Below are 21,971 nucleotides of genomic sequence, written 5' to 3'. Positions count from 1 at the left end.
CAATCTAAGATTATCTCAAAATAAAAAGTCACCATTTTTTAAAAGAATCCCCTGAAATGCTTTTAAAAGTGCAGATTCTCGAGACCCACCCCCAAAGGGGCTCATTCACTCAGTCTGGAATGGGATTTGGTAATCTGTGTGTTTAACAAACACTTCCCGGTGATTGGGATAGCATGGTCCATGGACCCCAGTGAGAGGAACGGTGGAGAGGTCACCCTCAGATGTGATATAATAAGCCTCCAACTAAACTGCTTTCTGTAAGTCAGCGCTGCTCCTATTAGTTGGAAGAAAGCCAAACAAACCATTAGGAATCAGATCTCCATGTCCAGGCTCTGCTGTCACCAATCAATTGCTTTCCAATGTCCACACCACATAACAAAGGGCTTCCTCCACAGAGAACTGCTCTGCGGGTGGGGTGCTGCCTAAAGGGACTGGATCTTGTACTCATTCTCTTAGCAATGCATTGGGGAACACCACAGCTTACCAGGTGCTGAAAATGTGAAAAGCAACCCATGGTCTCCTTTGTGAGTAAAACTATCCAGAATTGTAATTTAGCTACAAATGCTGTCTAGGTAACATAACAGAAAATTATGTTGTCACTCCCACATTTCAGTGAATTTTCACCTGCTCCTTCAAAGGAAAAAATAAAACTACATATTTCATAAAGTGAATTTTCCTTTCAGACATGGGTAATGAGAAGAGAGAACATATTCTAATCTTGTCAAACATTTAGGTGTAATTAGAGACAGGCTACTTTATGAAACTGATGTCAGTCTGATATAGAGGAACAAGGTCTATGTAGATAGAAAAAACGAGACTCAAATGAGAATAATAGAGATTATCCTTGGATTTAAAAAAAAAAATTAGTAGCTACACACCAAGTTATTTGCCTATCTTTTGCTTTGGATTCTCTTTATATTGTAATTACCAAGTTCAGAATACAACTCTAGGAAAAAATGATGGATATTATACTAGACTTCTGAATACTACCAGGATCCAGATTTCTCCTTCCCCAGGCCTAAAATTGGCAGCACTAATCAAAGGAAAATGGACTGATCAAGAGAAGTGAATGTATTACATTAAGTAATGAATATACAAAATGCTTTTTGTTAGAGATTTTTTTAAAAGAAAAGGCAGAGCCGTAAGACAAAGCATATTTGGGGATGGTTTGCATTTTTCTTTTATAAAATTATAATGTGTTTTATCAGTAGAATTAGACAAGCATGCTTCAGCCATGAAGAAGAACATGTGTTGGTCAATCAGACATTAAAGAGAATGAGGCATGATAAAAAGGAAGCAAGTGTTCAGCTTCAATATCCTTATAATCACAAGTGAAGAAGAGGCACTGGGGATAAGTTAATATGGAGGACAATTACCAAGATCATGTAATAAAAGGTTTGCATTATAGGCTAGAATTTTTTTTTTTTTTCAGATAGGTTATATCCATGAATTTTGAGAATTTGGAGGGCATGGTGTCTGCTTTTCATTAGCCAGGCTGTAAATAGTATGAATAAGCCAACATGTCATGAGTCGAAATGGCTTTGTCTGTCCTGCCTGGCAACATCTCCTACCTAGAGATGGCAGAGCCAACTGTCCTGTCAGTTTTCATGGGCTGAGTTCAGTTGCTCCTTGCTGACATCAGAGATATATCTGGCCAAGAAAAGAGGGAACAGATAGCATGGGGTAATGCTGCCCAACTTTTTTCATGCCAAAGGACACTGAGAGAATGCTAATATTTATATAGCACACTGAGGTAATGTGAAGGAGACTGAGGAGCCTCAATAAGGGGCCTGGTTAAAAAATCATTACCCCGGAGGCTGCTGGGAAGATGGCGGAGTAAGACGTCCCTGGGCTCACCTCTTGCCACGTGGCCGCCTAGAGAGCACCCACGTTGGCATAAATAACCCAGAAAGCAGCCCAAAAACTGGCAGAACAAACTCTCCACAGCCTGGCATAGACAAGAGGCCACAGTGAAGCAGATCCACCCCCTCCAATCGCTCTTGGCAAGATCCCATCAAAGCAGTGCCATAAGCCTGGCAGCGTGCATGCAGCCCAGACAAGGGCCAGCACCACTCCAAAGTGAGTCCTGCCCCAGGGAGAGGGGAAGATAACCACATACCAGTCTGACTGTGACCCCAGCAGTGGGCTGGGGCAGGCAGTGGGTCTGACTGCAGGCCCCACCCACCAACAAAAGCTTCTCAGGGGACTACACAAGCACAGTGCCTGCAGTTTGGTGCTACTGCATCTCTGGCAAATGCCTGGTCTGACTCAACTCAAGCCCAAGGCAGCCCTGGAGCAGCCCACTAACACCACGGGCACCAGACTCTGCCCACAACAGGCAGAGAGCCATCGCAGACAACAGGACTGAAGGCAAACACATCCCAGCCACAATGGTAGGACACCCCTGGAGCAACACACATAGGAGACACCCCCTGAAGCACCAGGTTCTGGGGAACAGACATTGCACTGCAGGACCTCTTCTTCATAAAGCCACTACTTTCAAGTGCAGGAGACATAGCTGACTTAATTAACACAGAAACACAGACAATGCAAGAGACAGAATGAGGAGACAGAGGAATATGTCCCAAATCAAAGAATAGGACAAAATCAGAGCAGGAGACCTAAGCAAAATGGAGGTAAGTAATATGTCTGATAGCAAATTTAAAGTAACACTCATAAAGATACTCCCTAGAATTGAGGAAGGAGTGCAGGACCTCCATGAGACCCTCCACCAAGAGATAGAGACATAAAAAAGAACCAGTTAGAGCTATTGGACTCACTAAATGGAAATAAAAATAGACCATCTGGAATAAATAGCAAGCAAGAGGAAGTAGAAGAAAGGATCAGCCACCTGGAGGACAGAGTCATGGAAAGCAATCAAGCCGAGCCGATGAGACGGGGAAAAAATACGCAAAATGAAAACAGACCCAGGGAACTCAGCAACACTGTCAGGCATAACAGTCGCATGATAGTGATCCCAGAAGTAGAAAAGCGAGAAAAGGGAACAGAAGATTTGTCTGAAGAAATAATAGCTGAAAACTTCCTGAATCTGGTGAAGGAAAGAGAAATCCAGATCCAGGAGGCACAGAGAGTCCCCAACACAACCAACCCAAAGAGGTCTGCACCAAGACACAAAGTAAATAAGATGGCCAAAAGTAGTGATAAAGAGAGAATTTTAAAAGCAGCAAGAGAAAGGAAAGCAGGTACATACAAGGGAAACCCCATACAGCTATCAGTGGGTTTTTCAGCAGAAACTCCGCAGGCCAGAAGAAAGTGGCATGATAAATTCCAACTGCTAAAAGGAAAAAATCTACAGCCAAGAATACTCTATCCAGCAAGGGTTTCATTTAGAATAGAGGGAGAGATCGAGTTTCCCAGAAAAACAAAAAAGCAAAACCAGCCACGTCCCTGTCACACATGATGCCATCGGCCTGTGGGTCCCAAATTCACAGTCCAGCCCCCTCCTGCCCGAGTCAGCATGCACGGCCTGCCACCTGCTAAATGCCAAGTCAACACGCCTTCACCTCAGATTGCTAAGGTCTCAAATTGACACTCTTCCCCTCAAATTCCAGCCCCTGTGCTCAAGTTTGTGCACAAAAGTGGGCATAATTATAACAGCAGAATGAAGCAACCCAAACATCTAACTATTTCTGTGGAATATAGAATGGATAAAAGGAGTGTGCTAGGCTGAGAACATCTCCAACAAGCACATCAAAGAACAATACATACAGTATGATTCTGGTTAGTAAAAAAAAAAAAAAAAAAAAAAAAAACCAAACCTGGGAAGAATAAAACAAGACAAAACCAGAGAGGGAGACAAACCATAAGAGACTTCTAAAGCATAGGAAAGAAACTGAGGCTTGCTGGAGCGGGGAGGAGGGGGGGAGGATGGGGTAACTGGGTGGTGGGCATGAAGGAGGGCACGTGATGGAATGAGCACTGGGTGTTGTATGCAACTGATGAATCACTGAACTCTACCTCTGAAACTAATAATACACTCTATTGTTAATTAATTGAACTTAAAATTAAAAAAAAGGGAACCCCCCCAAAAAATCATTACCCCTTCCTTATATAATTAAGATAAGAAAAATAAAATACAGAGTTAGAGAAGGTATTATACATAGAATTTTTATAAAACTTCCAATTATAAACCTTTCAATATTTTTAAGGAAGCCATTTTAACTATTAAAAAAAAACTTGAATTAACATGTTATATACATGTGGTAGTTTGAATAGTTTTATTCAATTCCTGTTCAAGACATTTTAATGATGATCTCTATAAATTTTTGATGGGTACCATCAGTGAGAGACTTTATTAGTAGATCATTGTTTTATATGCAGACAATTTTACTAGACGATTTTTTAAAATGTGAATCCTTTTATGCAACCATTCAAAATTTTAAACAGTTGAAATTAAAGAATTTAAGAGCTCTTCCTGTGACAAGTGTTACTGTGCAATTTCTTATAATAACATGAAGAAATTTAAAATCCAATTGAACCTTTCCTATAAACTATTTCAAAATAATGATGAAGCTCTGACTTGTAGAACACATGTATTAGTAAAACAGAACGCGGCAGTTAGTTTGGACACAGGTAATAAGACCCATCCATAGAAAATAGACAGAAGTATGTGGTAGATGACAAGAAAGTTCCTGGATTTCTGTCACAAGGAACCCCTGCTCAGGCTCCCAGTCCCATCCCCATCCCTAGCTGGCATCATGTTTATCTGTACCCTTGGCCTGTGCATCTACAGTATGAGATCATCCAAGAGTGCATGGACCTCATATGCATAATGGGCAGCAGAACACTCTGCAGTAGGCTGCTGGAGGAGATCTGGAAAAGGTAGGCATGCCCGGGTAGAGCAGCCAGACCAAATGAGTACTGAAGTCCTTCACCACCCTCGGCGTATGTGGGGAATATGCTGACAGATCATCTGCTCCTGGCCACCCTCTGAGAAGCCCTAAACAAGACTGCTCCCTCCAGAGACAGCTGCCTGAAGAGTTTCCATTCACCCCAGCTTCCTGAGGGATGAGACGATGAATATCTTATCATGCACAGGGAACCTGGTAAGATGTTCTAGGATATGGGGTAAACAAAATTTTAAACAGGTCTAAGTTTATTCTTTCAGTGTATGTTTACGTGTACTGATGTGCATTGCTTATCCACTGGCCTTTCAGTGTCTCACCTTTCTCATGGCTAAAATGGAACAGGGCAGCAGACCTAAATGGTTCTCAGTAGGCATGGTGTGAATGTCCAATGAGCTTCCAAACCTGAGCGTGAAATACAGAAAGGTCTCCAAATGAAACTCATCAACACAGCATTCACTCACTCACTCATTCAAGTGGTATTTCTTAAGTACCTACTATGTGCCAGAACATGTTTTAGGCACTAGGAATAAAACAATGAACAAAAACCAATAAAATTTCTTCCCTCACAGAATTTAACTTCCACGGAGAAAGAAATTTTGTTTAAATAATAAAGAAATTATACAGTATTGAAGTATAATATGTGTTATGGAGAAAAAGGATTAAGAAGGATAAAGAGCCCTAGAGTGGAGCAAAGTTGGGGGAGTTTGCAATTTTAAATACAGTGGTCAGAATAGGCCTCACTGAGAAGGTGATGTTTGCGCAAAGACTTGAAGGGCCTGAGGAAAACAGCTTTGTGAATATCCAGGAGATGCTTACAGAGAGAGAAACCATAGGACTCTGGGGTGAAAGTATACAGGGCATTTTCAAGTAACTGCAAGGGGCCACTGTTACTGAAGCAGAATGGATAAGAGAGAAAGCAATCAAGGATGAAGTTACATCTCCACATAGGGTGCAGGGAGTATATCCAGTGGAGCCTTAGAGGACACTGGCTTCTGCTCTACATGAAATAGGCATCCACTGGAAGTAAAAAGAGGAAAAGAGACATGAGTTAAGTCTTAAGATCATTCCGCTTATTTGCATTGAGAATAAACCATAAGGAGGCAGAGTAGCATCAGAGAGACCATTTAATTCAGAGGCAGCTGCAATAATATAGCTCAAAAGTAATGATGGCCTGGACCATGGAAATAGCAGTGTAGAGGGCATGAAGTGATCAGATTCTGAATCTGTTTCCTATCCAAAATTTTCTATTAGATTGGATATAGGGTATGAGATAAAGACAGGAGTGAAGGGCAACTCCAAGGTGTCTGACTTCAACGATTAAAATGAGAGCCACCTACTGAAACAGAGCAAAGCTGGAGGACAGATGATGTCCAACTCAAGACTTACTATATAAAACTATAATAACCCAACAAGTATGGTATTGATAAAAAATAGACAGATCAGCACAGCAGTATAGAGAGCCCAGAAATAGACCCCTATCAATGCAGTCAAGTGACCTTTGGCAAAGGAACAAAGGCAATATGATAAAGCAAAGACACTCCCTTCAGCAAATGGTGCCAGAACAACTGGACATTCACAGGCAAAAACATGAATCTAGACACAGACGTTAAACCCTGCACAAAAATAACTCAAAATGGATCGCAGACCTAAGTGTAAAGCTCAGAAGTACAAAACTCCTAGAAGATAACATTGGAGAAAATCTAGATGACCTAGGGTATGGCGATGAATTTTTAGATACAACACCAATGACATGACCCATCAAGGAAATGATCTATAAACTAGAAAATGAAATTAAGGACTTCTGCTCTGTAAAGACAATATTAAAACAAATAGAAGTCAAGCCACAGACCAGGAGTAAATATTTGTGTAAAACACATCTGATAAAGGGCTGTTACCTAAAATATACAAAGAACTCTTAACATTCAACAATAAGGAAACAAACAAACCAATTAAAAAATGGGCCAAAGACCCTAACAGACACTTCACCAAAGAAGACATACAGATAGCAGACAAGCATATGAAAACATGTTCAACATAATACATCATCAGGGAATTTCAAATTAAAATGACAATGAGGGGCACCTGGGTGGCTCAGTTGTTAGGCGTCTGCCTTTGGCTCGGGTCATGATGGATCCAGCCCTGAGTCGGGCTCCCTGTTCAGCGGGAGGCCTGCTTCTCTCACTCCCCTACTTGTGTTCCCTCTCTCGCTGTGTCTCTCTCTGTCAAGTAAATAAATAAAATCTTTAAAAAAAAAAAAAAAAAAGACAAGGAGATACCACTACACACCTGTTACAAAGGCTAAAATCTAGAACACTGACACCACCAAATGCTGATGAGGTTGTAGAACAATAGGAACTTTCCTAAATTGGCTGGAAATTCAAAATGGTATAGCTACTTTGGAAGACAGTTTAGTGATTGCTTACAAAACTAAACATACTTTTATCATATGATCCAGCAACTGTGCTCTTTGGTATTTGCCCAAGGCATCAAAAATTTATTTCCAGGGGCGCCTGGGTGGCTCACTCAGTTGGTTAAGCATCAGCGTTTGGCTCAGGTCATGATCCCACAGTCCCGGGATTGAGCCCCACATCAGGCTCCCTGCTCAGTGGGGAGTCTGCTTCTCCCTCTGCCCCTCCCCCTGCTCGTGCTCCCTCCCTCTCTAATAAATAATTAAAATCTTTAAAGTTTTTTTAAAAAATGCTTATATCCACACAAAAAAATCTGTACATAGATATTTATAGCAGCCTATTCATAATTGCCAAAAGTTGGAAGCAACCAAGATGTCTTTCAGTAGGTGAACGGATAAGTAAACTGTGATACATCAAGACAACAGAATATTATTCAGTGCTAAAAAGAAATATCAAGCTATGAAAAGATATAGAGAAACCTTCAGTGTATATTACTAAGTTAAAGAAGCCCACCTGAAAGGCTAGACACTGTAGAATTCCAACTATATGACATTCTAGCTAGGCAAAACTACAAAAACAGTAAAAGGATCAGTGGGTGCTGGGGAAGGGGCAGAGGAGAGGGAGGAAAAGATGAAAAGGCAGAACACAGAGTTTTTAGGGCAATTAAAATATTCTGTGATATTATAATGATGGATATATGCTGATATGCATTTGTCTAAAGCCATTGAATATACAGCACCAAGAATGAAATCTTATAGACTTAGATGATTTTGACATGTCAATATAGGTTTATTCTTTAGTAAAAAATGTGTAATTCTGGTAAGTGATGGTAATAGGAGATGCCATGCATGTAAGGGGATAGGGAGTATATGGGAATCTCTGTACCTCCCTCTTAATTTTATTGTAAACCTATATCTGCTCTAAAAAAGTAAGACCTTAAAATTGAAAAAAGGAGTCTTCATTTATTGAGATGCAGAACAGATCTATGGAACTGATGTGGAGATCAGTTTTGGAATGTTAAATTTGAGAAACATTACTATCCAAGTGGAAATGTTAAGTAGACATATGTATCTAGATAGAGTTTAGGAAGAGGAGAGAGAGCTGAAGAAGTATCAATGTATGAAACCAAGAGAATCTTTTTTTTTCAAGATTTTATTTATTTATTTGAGAGAGAGAGAGAGCACTAGCAAGGGGAAGGGCAGAGGGTGAAACAGACTCCCAGCTGAGTGCAGAGCACAACACAGGACTCAATTCCAGGACCCCGAGATCATGACCTGAGCCGAAGTCAGATGCTCAACCGACTGAGCCACCCAGTCACCCCTGAAACCAAAAGAATCTTGCAATTAAAAGTTGATTTTTAGGAAAAGAAACAAAGTAATAATACAAAATGTCTAAATATATGTAAATCCATGAAGTCTAAGAAAGGGTCCTGAAACGAGTGATGAGTACTTAAGAATTGTCACTAACCTACCTTAGGTACTGAGAAGTTTTTCTAAAATGCAGATCTAATTATGCCACAACCGTACTCAAAACTCTTAAATGGCTCCCCAGACTATAGGAATGAAGCCCACACTCCTTAGCATGACTTGTGCCTTCATCACCTAGCACTTGCTTAATGGTTCATTCAGCCTCATTTCTTGCCACAACATTCCCACTACTCCCTCACCTCCATTAAAGCATTCTCCACCTGAAAGAGACAGAATGATTTTTTAAAACCTGGTGTTCGCAGCTATCTGGTTTCCCTTCCCCACTGTCTTACCCAAATTACCCTGAATTGCTTTTTCAAGTTTCTGATTATATATCATTTCATACTTCATTCTAATTGCCTTTTAACCCACTAGATTATAAACTCTGTAGGAGGCAGTGTATTTGTTTCTTGTGGCTGTAACAAAGTACCACAAACACGATGGTTTACAACAGAAATTTATTTTCCCACAGGTCTGGAGATCAGAAGTCAGCCATCAGCTTCACTGGGCTGCCATCAAGGTGTTGATAGGGACCTACTTCCTCTAGAGGTTCTGGGAAGAATAGTTCTCATGGCCTTTTCCCCTTCTGGAGGCTGTCCTCCCTCTTTGGATCATGGCTGTGCATCACATCATCTTTTCCACACCTGCTTCCATCATCCCATTGCCTCCTTCCTCTTCTCTCAAACTCCCTCTGCCTTCCCCCTTGTAAGGACACTTGTGAATGCATTTAGAGCCCACCCAGACAGGTTTAACATAATCTCCTTAGTTCAAGCTCCTTAACTTCATCACATGGGCCTTGTAAGGTGACATAGTCACAGGCTCCATGGCTTAGGACTAGCTCTCTTTGCAAGTCATTAGTCAGCCTACCACAGTAAATACCGTAACTACTTTTGTTCATCACCATATTCCAAAAACCAGTGCTGTGTCTATTGTGTAGGTTCTCAGTTAATATTGTGAATAAATGATTTTGGTGACTTTTTATCACCTGAATACCTCATTAATCCTCCTGTTAGATATGAGAGAAAAATCATTACCTCCCATAAACCTTAGTGTTGATAAACAAAAAGTTTTCATTTGAGCAAACAGAGCTTATTTTTCTAGTGTCAAATTTGTCAAAGTTTGTTAAACTGGGTGGGGGGGTGGGGGGGTTTGGTCTGGTTATTGAGCTGAAATACAGAATAGGCCACTGGGGTTCTTATCAAATTTAAATCTCACTATAAACTCTTAATTGCTTCCCCAAAACTCAAATAATAAATCCTTCTGGGAGGACCAGTGCTTTCTGTGAGAATGGTTAATGAGGGTCAGTATGGGGGATGTAGTTTCCAGGGGTGAATGAAGTCCTAGGAGTCCAGATCCCAAGGACACATGCAAGGCTTGATTTTCTTAGCTTTATCATCCCTAAATACTCCCTTTCTGATTAAGTCCTCTCATGTTTTCTTCATATAGCACAGTTCATTTAAAAGCTTAAATTTATGAGAAAACTATGTAATATAAAACAGAGCTAAGTGATTTTAAAGAAAATGGAAATAAGGGCTTCAATGGGCACATGACCACCCACAATAAAGACATTTCCACTTTCCCTCCCAGTTAAGTGTAGCCAGGTGACTAATTACTGGAAAATGGAATATAAATGGAAGCTCTGTGTGCAACTTCTAATATACACCTTTAAATGAAGTAGGCATGCTCTTCCTTGCTCCCTTTCTCCTATGACTGGCTACAAAGTGAGCACAATTCTTATAGCTCAAGCAGCTATCTTAGACCATGAGACAGCAGGTTAAAACTGTTGGAGCAACAAGATAAAAAGATCTGAATCTAGATAACCAGGCAACTACCATTCCAACACTGGGTTGCCTACCTCTAGACTATTCCATGTTAGATAAAAATATACTTCTACCTTATTTAAGTCATGTTACTTTGATTTATCTATTACCCATAGCAGAACTTAATCCAAAGTGATTCAGAATGTATGTACCTGGAAGTGGGTGCTGCAAATGATAAAACTTAAAAAAACAAACAAACAAAAAAAAAACAAAAAAACCCTAGGTAGTGACTTAGTGCCTGTGATAGGCATCTAGTGACAAGGATCTACTTATTGCAGAGTAAATCTAGTGAACCTTGTTACATGATGGCACAGCTTTTGGGCAAAATTCTTGATCCAGCTAAAGTTGGTTTACCTTGCAAAGCAAACCACATGACCAACAAGGCTGTAGCTCTAGAGAAGATGGTGGGAAAGATTCAGAATGCTGGTTGGTGATTGTTGGCTTCTTCCCACTTTCAGCAAGACTCTCTAAGAAATAGTTAAACTCTGGCCAGAACTACCCAGTCTGCAAGCAGAGGTAGAAGGGAATTCAACTATACTAAGGGAGGTACCTGCTGCCTAACGCCTAAAATCCAGGTTTATTTAGAATCTGATGATTCAGAACATTTCTAGGTTGAACAAGTTCACAGCATCACTATCTCATTCTGAAGCAGCAGGGTGAGGCTGGGGGTGGCGCAGGGGCTGACATGTAAAAACTCTAGCAGGAGATTACGTTTATGCCTTACCATACAAAGACTGAACATACTCGCAAAGATGGTGTTTAAGGGTGTTTCCTTCACCCCCAAATGCATTATGTAGATAGTCACAAGACAGTCACCAATAACATGAGAGAAAGGAGTATGGGAAGATCAAAGAAACGAATAAATAAAAGATTACAGGCTTAAAAACTATGTTTTTACAATCTTAAAACCTATGTTTTGTTTTGTTTTTTCATTTTAACAGTTTTTATTTCAAGTCGCATCTAAGATTACTTTACTCCTGCATCTTCTCAATTGTTTCTTCCTTATATTTGTCCTTTTCCTTTCCTACTTGGTGAGATTTGGCTTTACGTTCAAGGATCTTTTTGCAGTCATTGTCCAGTTTTAGTCTGGTGATAACCGCCTTGCTAGGGTGAATGCCCACATGGACGGTTGTGCCGTTTGCCTTCTCTCGCTGCACTCATTCAGTGTAGATGACATACTTTTTCCTGTAAACCTGGACTATTTTGCCAATCTGCTGACCTTTGTAGTGTCCTCGCACAACCTGCACTTCATCATCCTTTTGGATGGGCATGGATCAAACGTTGTACTTCTGTCTCAGCTCTTTGGAAAGAGGGGAAGACATGATCTTCCTGCAAATGTGGGAAGGTGCATTGAAATGCCGTTTTCGGTTCTTGCTCCGGTCAGAAGTCACAAAGGGATTGAACTTCATTTTGACCGCTGACCTAAAACCTATGTTTTTTCAAGAATTTTGATTGCAGTTACTTATACATGGAACTGACCAGAAGTGAAGTGAAAGCCCGTTTTTGTTTTGTTTTTAGTGAATTGTATTGCCAAAACCTTCCTGCTGCACCTAAAAAAGCCTTGTGTTATCATTTGCTGCATAACGAACCACTCCCAACTTAGTGGTATGAAAGTGGGACAATCCTGTATCATCATCATCATCATCCTTCACAGTTCTGGGAGGTGACTGTGCTTAATTAGGTGGTTCACACTTACACAGTTGCAATCAACGACTGGTATTGGAATCATTTTAACAACTCCTCATTCACATGTCTGGTGATTGATACCGGCAACTGGCTATGACCTCAGCTATGTCTATGACCCAGAACACTATGCATGACTTCTCCATGTGGCGTCAACTTCCTCATAACACAGTTTCCAATGAGCCAGCACCCTACAGGGTCAGGTAGAAGCTGTATCACCTTTTAGGACCTAGGCTTGGAAGTCACATGGTGCCATTCTGCCATACTCTAATGGTTGAGGAAATCAAAAAGGTCCAAGTTTCAAGTAGAGGGGACATAGACTCTACCTCTTGATGGGTAAATAGCCAGGTCACATTGTGAGAACTGGTGATACGGGAGATATTGTTACAGCCATCTTTGGAAAATACAAATCTGTAACTGGTCTTCAAAATACAATTCCTGGGCCCCCCAAAACAGCAGAAATATTAAGTGACGCTCAAAAGTTCCAAAGCCTTCAAGAAGGGTTTGCTATCCATTGCCCTTAGAGGTATCCTAGGAAGAAAACGGAAATGAAAAAACTTTCCGGAAGCAAAGCCAGAACCAGAGAGGATAATGGCTAAGGGAGTTCCTCCCAAAGACCTAGGTATCCAGGTGGCTAATCAAGGAACTTATCCTATACTGTTCCTACTATAGGGAATTTAGAATTTCTAGGGTCCAGTGACTGATGTTTCCCATTCTCCCCATTTCTGAGTCAGATTTTTACTGAAAATAGACTGTTCCTTCTCTACTATTTTATGTTGGGTAGGTTTCTGGCCGACAACTTGTCTTTTAGTTTATTGATCACCAGAACAGAGGAGTCATATCTAGATCTGCTGGAGAGATTTGCCTCTCTCTCAAAGATCCTGGACTTTGAAATGGAATTAATAATTTAATGGGATTCAGGGCTGCCTTTCTAAGAAGGAATAGAGTTTGACCAAATTTGTCCTCAATATTCATGTTCCTCTTTTTCAAAGGAATGGCATATTCCACTTTTAGCTAAGCCCATGGCCCCACAGAAAATTGACTATATAACCCAGCATCCATTTTCTGAGTGTTGGTATGTAATCAAGTTCCAGAACATGGAAACATCCTGTGTAATTTCCAGGAAGTGTCCTTAAAGGGAGAAACATTCTCTTCATGATTCTCTTCTCCTTCTTGTTCACTGGAAACCAATGTGATGTCTGGAATTCAAGTGGTCCTCTTAGGCCATGAGGCAATGTACACAAAGCTGGTAGAACAGCAAGAAAGAAGACCACTCCTCCTTGATCACTCTTAAGCTTTCATACTAATCCTGAAATGCCTACCTCCAGATTCCTCTATGTAAGAGAAAAACAAACCTCTATTTGTTTCAAGCTGTTATTTTCAGACACCTCTGATCCTCATAGCAAATCAAATTCTAATTAATGTAGCATATAGTTGAATGGGGGATAATACAACAGTATGAGGTAGGTTAAAATAAACATTAGTTATATAACAACATCTTATTCACACAAAATGGAGTTACACAAATGTGATTCAGGGAAGTCCTCTGCCTCCCCATAATGGCCAAAAATATAACTCAAAATACAAATCTGATTCCATAACTCCCCAGCTTAAAACTACCCTGCAGTTTCCCATTGGATAAATCTCCTTAACCTGGTATATAATTTCCCTGTGTGATCTGGTCCCTTGTACCTCTCCAAGCACATTTACTCCCAAGGTTCCACTAGTCTCTCAGGTCCAGCTACACTAGAGTCTTTTAATTCCTGTTGTTCCTAACTATAGCCGGAGGCAGCAGATTGTGTGCTTGCTCCCCTGAATACATTCTCCAAAATAGGTACCTTCTCAACTATTTTTAGGTAATAGGTCAATTATTAAGATTTTAATAAAAGAAAGCAGAATAAAAGCAAGATGATGATATGTGTTAAAAAACAAAAAGTGGATCTCACATGTCACCTCCCCACTCCTGTCCTGGCCCACCCCTAGGCTCATTCACCTAACTTTAGAGCCCAGCTCTGCCCTTGATTTTAGTCATCATATTCCCTCCCACAACATGCCCCTCCATCATCTCTTCATCCAGATGACCTTTATTTCTTCCATCAATTATCAAATTTCCCTATTATACTTGCTCATTATGTCATGTAACTTTGTGGGATTTGATGTCAAGTTTTCTCATGAAGCCATGTGATTTTATTTCTGTAAGCATGTAATAAATGTCTATTTTCTTATACTAGACTGCATATTCCATGAGTCAGAGAATATATTGATTTTAGCTCATCAATGTACCCTCAGAGCACGGCACTGTGCCTAGCATATTGTAGGCTCTCAATAAATATCTGTTGAATGAATAACTGAGATGCTCAGGGCTGAGCCAAAAAGAATTAAAAAATTAATAGGTTCAGAATGAAATGAAAAACTGACAGAAAAGTACTCAGTCACAGCAGCATAAACATGGATGACAAACTCAGGGAAAAGAAAGGAAGGAAATAAATCAGTGTACTGCAAAGCACTGTTCTAGACAATGAGAGAAACACAGTATAAAACAGGCCTTATGAAATTTACAAACTAGGCATAATAAAGTTTATGCAGAGGAAAAAATAGTTAATCATGAAAGGCAGAAAAATAAATGTGCTAAGTGGAACCAACAAACAACATGCCATAGTATTACTATGTCGAGAAATACTAACACAGATTAGAAAAAGTCAAGGTTAAAATTTTTTGTGTCCCTTGTTATATACCAGAGACTCATAAAGCACCTGACACACATTATCTTAGGTAAGCTGCACAATAACCCATGAGCAAGGTATGAATATCCATATTTTAAAGAGACCCAAAGTGTAAGTAACAAAGCTTATATGTAGAATGCCAGAATCTGAACCCTAGTCTTTCTGAATTCAAAACCAATGTACTAATACCTAGCTTATAAAGATGACAGTTCAGGGGCACCTGGGTGGCTCAGTAATTAAGCATCCAACTCTTGATTTCAGCTCAGGTCATGATCTCAGGGTTATGAGATTGAGCCCCACATCAGGCTCCACAGTGGGCATGGTACCTGCTTAAAATTCTCTCTTTCCTCTCTCTCTTCCCCTCAACCCCTCCCCCTTAAAAAAATGATAATTCATCTGGCTCTGAGGAATAGGTGGGAATTATAGAAGCAGAGGAAAACTATGGAAAACAACCAAATAAGGAGTACAGTGTGAACAAAACAGAGAAGAAAATCAAGTATGATGAATGGATAGCTTAGTCTAGCCATAGCTACATAGTCCCTATAGTAGAATACAAAATGAAGTTGGGCATAAAGTTTGGGTCAAACTGGGGAGAGCCTTTGATAGCTGACCAAGGTATTTTTTGGCCTTTATCTTGTGGGCCATTGGAAATTACTAAAGAATCCTGAGTTGGCAAAGCAAAATGAAAATGGTGGTCTGGTTTGATTGGAGTGGAGAGAGAGAATAAAGAGACTCACATAGGAAAACTCAGCATACTTGAGATTTAAAAATGTCAAAACTAAAAAGAATTGTGAGGATCACTTAGTACCAGACCTCATTTTATGTATGCAGAAACTGTAACCCAGACAACTTAAATGACTTCCCAAAGATTCATAGAATTGCTAGGACTATAACTTGGTTTTCTATTATTTCCACTAGGACACAGGTACAGAAACAGATGAAAAATGGAAGACAGAGAGAGAAACCAGAATCAACATTAACTCTCAGGTTTCGAGTCAGAACAAATTTGAAAATGAGGGCATCACTCTCAAGTAAAAGATATTTGAGAAATGATCCTTGTGGCAGATCCTGTCGGCCTCCAGTTTTCTGCACCTCCTGGGATTCATGCTTTCCCTTGAGTGTGGGCTGACCTAACACACAGACTTCGAATCAATATAGCAAAGGTGATGGAGGAGCACTTCCAAGATCAGATTATAAGAGATGTGATTACAAGAGACTGTAAATTCTAATTTCCTAGCTGAAGCTCTCCCTTGCTGGCTCTGATGGAGTAAGCTGCCATGCTGCACACTACCCCACTGAAATGTCCACATGGCAAGAAATTGAAATTGGCCTCTGGTTAATAGCCAGGCAAAGGAGTAAGGTCCTTGGCTCAACAGCCTCAAGAAGCTGAATCCTGCCAGTAACCATATAATCTCAGACGCAAATCCTTCCCACACTGAACCTTCAGATAAGACCCCAGCCCTGACCAGTTATTTCACTGCAGTCTGTGAGAGACCCTAAAACCAGAAACCCAGCTACACAGTGCCCAAATTCCTGGCACACAGAAATGATGAGATAATAAATGTGGGTTGTTTTAAGCCACTAAGTTTGTGATAATTTGCTATGCAGCAATAGATAACTAATACAGTACTACTGGGAGAAAGATGAAATTTGATTTGAGGCAATGAGGAATCAACTGTTGTTCTGTAGAGCTCCAGGGAATGAATCCTTGTTTTTGAGGGCTATAAATTAGTCAACAGTGAAAAACTGATACAATGAGTATGAAAACGTCAACCAAGATATTTAGCAGTGAAAAAAGAAAAAGGAAATTACACATACTGAAAATGGAGAGAAAGGGCTTTACAAGAAGTTCAGAGATAAAATATAGGATACTATTTGGAAACAGTTTCCTCTAGAGAAGCAAAAATGTGTACAATCACAAAGTAGACATTGGCAGTAAGGTGGAAAGAAAAGAGAATAAGTGATTAAAACCATTGTGCTAAGCACAGCTTGGAAATCTCGGGGAAAATTCAGCAACTCTTGGATTTTTCACTCTCAGTGCCTTTCACTTCCAGCACTATCTAATCAATTAATGGATAACTCCAACATTCAGGGTATCCCTGGAGAATAATAAACCATGAGAGTATTATTATTTTTAAATACTTACATCACCAGTTTGGGAGAATATAACTAGAAACTCACAGAACCCTTTTGAAGGCACTTCTCCATTTTACCTTCAATTTCTCTAATTTTGCTTTTAAAAAAGTTGAATTTTAATTCAAATATTCCTTTCTTAAGGGCAAATTTTAATACTCTAGTAGTTACACATGGAATTGTATTTTCCCTTATAAGATAGAATTCCAGTGAACTACTCTACTCTTTCTCCACCTGGTGATTTGGATTTCCACACAGAGGAAAATGACAAAATATAATTGACAACCTAAGACATAGTATTTTAAAAAGCCATCTTCCTTTTAATTCAGGATTTATAAGGTTTCTAAAGAGTCCACTTTCTAAAAAGAGGAGAGGAATTCTACACAGGCAGGGTAAAATATTTAAACTGTAAGCTACCACCTATCCCAAAACAACTAAAGGATCTTATTAATGTCACAAAAACTATCTTAGGAAGGGGGGACTATTTCCCCATCTTAACCCACTAACAAAGCAGAGAAGAGGCACAGCGCATAGAGAAATCATTTCTCAAGTGATTTGCAGGCATTTAGAAGGCAACTTGTTAAAGAAGGCCAACATGATTTCATTCCAGCAAAGCCCTTTATTTATGCGAGATTTGTGAATGTGACAAGAGCAAGGACCTCATCTATCCTATTCATCCACTATCTCACACAATACCCAGCATAGGCATTCAGGAAATATTTCTGAGTAAATAAATGCCAAACAAGGATAGAAAGAGAGAAAGAAAAAGACTATAGCTGATGTAAATTCTTAAGGAAAATACAGCCAGATACTTGGAGAATTATCTACATTTAGATTAAGAACCTTAATGAATAAGGAAGCAACATTGCCAAGGCAGACAATGAATGCTATAGAAGGTCATGGAAACCAAGGACTGATCAGCCCACATACAAAACCAGGACAATGCAACTGATGGGCTGGGTAAGACGAGAACTGAGACAATTCCCACCTGGTGGGGCTTCATCTGTTCTTTGCACTATATGCTTGGAAGGTAGACATTTGAACCACAAAATATCATTTTTGTAACTTATTATATATGTGATGTTTATGTATGAATAGTATGTATTTTGTGTTTATTTTATATCTAACCTATTCCAGAGTATGGGTTGTCATTCTCAATTTTTTGCTGTCATTGTAAAGCCCTAAATTAAAGAACCTTTTAAAGATCAAGAGCCTACTCTCCTTCATTTTAGAGAAGACAGTTGAGCCAAGAGGACAGGACTAATAATGGCCTTCAAGATTCTGGTGCTGTTTATGAATGGGTGCTCAAATAACCTTGTTCCTGCCTGCATCTCGGCACACCATACACTGTCCTACAGTCGATATGGGGGTCAGAGTAGCTGCTGCAGTATTTCAGCACTACCATAAATTTAGAATGATCTCTATACTTCAAAGCTGAAAATGCCCAAATGCAGTCTAAAGTAACTGTATCAGTCAGGATTCTCCAGAGAAACACAACCAATAGGATATATTTGGCAAATCTAAAACCTGTAGGGTAGGCCAACAGGCTGGAAACACAGGCAGAATTTCTATGTTACCGCCTTGGGGCAGAATTCCTTGGAAACCTCAGTTTTTGCTCTTAAGGTTTTCAACAGATTAGATAAGGCCCAGTCACATTATGGAAGGTAATCTCCTTTACTTAAAGTCAACTGATAACAGATGTTAATCACATCCACAAAATACTTTCACAACATTGAGACTAGTGGCATACCATGTAACTGGGCACCATAGACTAGTCAATTTGGTACATAAAATTTAACCATCACAGCAACTAAAGAAACCCCTTTGATGGTGGAGCTACCAATCTGACACCTACCCATGAAATCCTTAAACTCCTAACAATTCATTGTACTAATACAATCAACTTTATCAACAGAGTCCATTATTCTATGAATATGGAGTGCATATAGATGATGCTTTACAAAAATGTCTACCATTATACATGTTGGTACCCCAAAATACCATCTTCAGATGGACCAAGACTATAAAGAGTAAAATTTTAATAGATCAATAGATTAATGGGTAGCTCTGAAATAATCTTCCTTACAGTTTACTTAAAATGTTCTATTGTTAATTAGGTTAGAGTATGAAACCACCTGCTAAACTAGGTAATAAATTTACAACCCTTTAAAAAACATTCCTGCATTCTTTGCTAAGTCAAACAATGATAGCATTTCAGCCAACCAAGGCTACTATAAAATGGGTCTATTTCCTTGTAACCATACATAAATGTCATGTACTTTGCAAACGTGTCAGTTCAGATTGTTTATATGGTAAGAACATTATTTCTTATTTATAGTCTCCTCTCTTGCTAGAATATCTCTGTGTCCTAATTTATTTCTTCTTTTAAAAGGAGGAGTATTTTATCCTGATAATTTCAAGGGTTTTTATATACTAATCCCATTCCTGATTAGTACACACTACATGATGATTTGATTTTTTCCTTCCTTTGTTCATTGACCCTAGGTTTACTGTTTTGTATATATCTGCACCAGGTTATAATTTTCAATAATTATCTGAAAACAAGGAAGAGAGTATGTCCTCACATCGTCATTTTGCCTGTTCTTCCCTATCTGGTCTGCAGCGTCTTTCCTTGCTTTGCAACTATTTAGGAACTTACCCTTCTAGTTACCCATTCAGAAAGAGTGAGCAGTGATAAACTTTAGTTTGCTGCTCATCTATTGATAACATCTTGTCAACTGAAGAGACTGTCCTCTTATCACTTCATTCAGATATACATCTGTAGGAGGTTGAATTATGTCTTCCAAAGATATGTTTAAGTCCTAACCGCAGCAAATGTGACAATATTTGGAAAGAGGGTCTTTGCATGTGTAATTAAGTTAAGATGAAGTTTTATTGGATTTCAGTGGAGCCTACATCTAATGACTGATGTCCTTGTAAAGAGGTATTTGGAATCACACAAACACAGGGCAAGAAGCAATGTGACAACAGGGGCAGAAAGTGGAACTACAAGTCAAAGAATGGCAAGGATTGCCTGGAGCTACCAAATGCTAGGAAGAAGCAAGGGAAGAGCCTTCAGAGGGAGCATGTCCCTGTCAACACTTTGATTTCAGACAATTGGCCTCCAGAATCATGGAGGAATAAAGTTCCATTATTTTGAGCCACCAATTTGCAGTGATTTATTATAGCAGCCCTAGGAAACTAATACATCATAATATATTATTCCACATTCCTATGTATGGTCAACCATTCAAGTGCTCATCTTGCCCCAGTTTTGTTCAACCCTGTAACTGTTTGATGCCCAAGTTATTTCTTTGTAAGTAAATACAACATGCTCAGAATGTGCCCAGAAAGCTGGTTTGAATCACTTGCCCTGCTACCTTCTGACCTCAGATTCTAACTATAGGTTTACAGCGCTGGATAAGTTAGTGATCATGAAGAGACATCACAGGGCTCATTATAAGCTTATGTTATTTATGACATTTTTTATGAACTGCCTTTGTATGATTTGTGTTCAAATTTAGTCCTTTATATGTGTTGCTTAGTAACTTTATATTTAAAATAAGCTGATATTATTTGGAGTGTCTACACCCCAATTCTTGGGGATATAAAAGAATAAAATATTACTTATTTATAAAACACATAAACAAATGTGGTATTCTGTAAAAAGTCTTGCTCCACTGGTTTTGCACATTCTAAGCATCAGCATTTTGACCTTAATAATTAAGCAGTGCCTACCCAGCTGTGGTATCTACAACCAAGGGCTTCATAAAGGAGATAAAGTTGCAAATTCCCTCTCATTGCAAATGACTAATAAACCACCCTGTGGGGGGTGGGGGGGGCAGTGAATTTGGAAGATAGCAGAGTAGATACTGTCATATAGACACTATTTTGTGTCAAAGATTTTTACAGCCTTCTCTAAATCAAATATTTTACTGTGTAGGTTTATATATGAACCATTCAATGTAAACACTTGGTCCTGAAACTAATCTCCAAATCTTTCTCACTGAATGTGACTAAAATCTGACCAGTATAATCAAAAGAATAGCCTCTATTCTCTTTGGTATGATCTGGACTCCTCTTATATTTATTACATGCTGCTCAAGTTCTCTGCCACCTAAAATTGTGTTCCCTTTCTGCTTCCATTCTTGATTTCTGAGTACTCTATCCTTGCTTAGACAGTGCTTAGTGTATTTACATGCCAAATTTTTGGACTTCTAGGGAAGATGGCTGAGGAGGAGGACCCTGGGCTCACCTTGTCCCACAGATACAACTAGATAGCACCCACATCAGTATATATAACCCATTAAACAACCCAAAGACTGGCAGAAAAGACTCTCCACAGCTAAATGTAGAGAAGAAGCCACATGGAAGAGGGTAGGAAGGGCAGAGACACTGTCAGGAGCCAAATGACCAAGGGGACTGTAAGCAGGAAGGACAAAAGCTGGGAGCATGAAGAGGGGAGAGGAGCCAAACCCCAGACCAGGCACCCCAGACAATGGGAATTGGCACTGGGAAGATGAATCACTGTAACACTTGGCTTTCAAAACCAGAGGGGCCTAGCTTCATAAGTTCTTATAATCAGTGGGGCTTAGCACCTAAAACTTTAAATATCAGCAGGCTCTGCCCTGGGAGAGCCAGAGGAAAAGAGGAAACGGAGTCCCAACCTTTAAAGGATAACACAACAAACATCCTCTCAGATATAGCACAGAAGCAGCAGTTTGAAAACACCTAAGGTACACAGGAAGGATATTTACTAATCTCAGAGCATGTGCTGGAGGGCAGAGATCTTTGGGAGACATCTCCAAGAAAAGAGCTCATGGAAGCCACTTCCCACCCCAGCCCCCCAGCCTAGGTGACAGGGACATTT

The 21,971-nt window shown here is 39.7% G+C and overlaps 1 pseudogene; it reads right to left on the bottom strand.

The window, feature by feature from the left end:
• Positions 1 to 11,476: 11,476 nt before the first annotated feature.
• LOC118548211 (large ribosomal subunit protein uL24 pseudogene) lies at positions 11,477 to 11,979 on the bottom strand (annotated as a pseudogene).
• Positions 11,980 to 21,971: the final 9,992 nt, after the last annotated feature.

Source organism: Halichoerus grypus, chromosome 10 (genome assembly GCF_964656455.1).
Source record: "Halichoerus grypus chromosome 10, mHalGry1.hap1.1, whole genome shotgun sequence".
Lineage (NCBI taxonomy): Eukaryota > Metazoa > Chordata > Mammalia > Carnivora > Phocidae > Halichoerus > Halichoerus grypus.
This window is presented reverse-complemented; position numbering and strand designations above follow the sequence as displayed.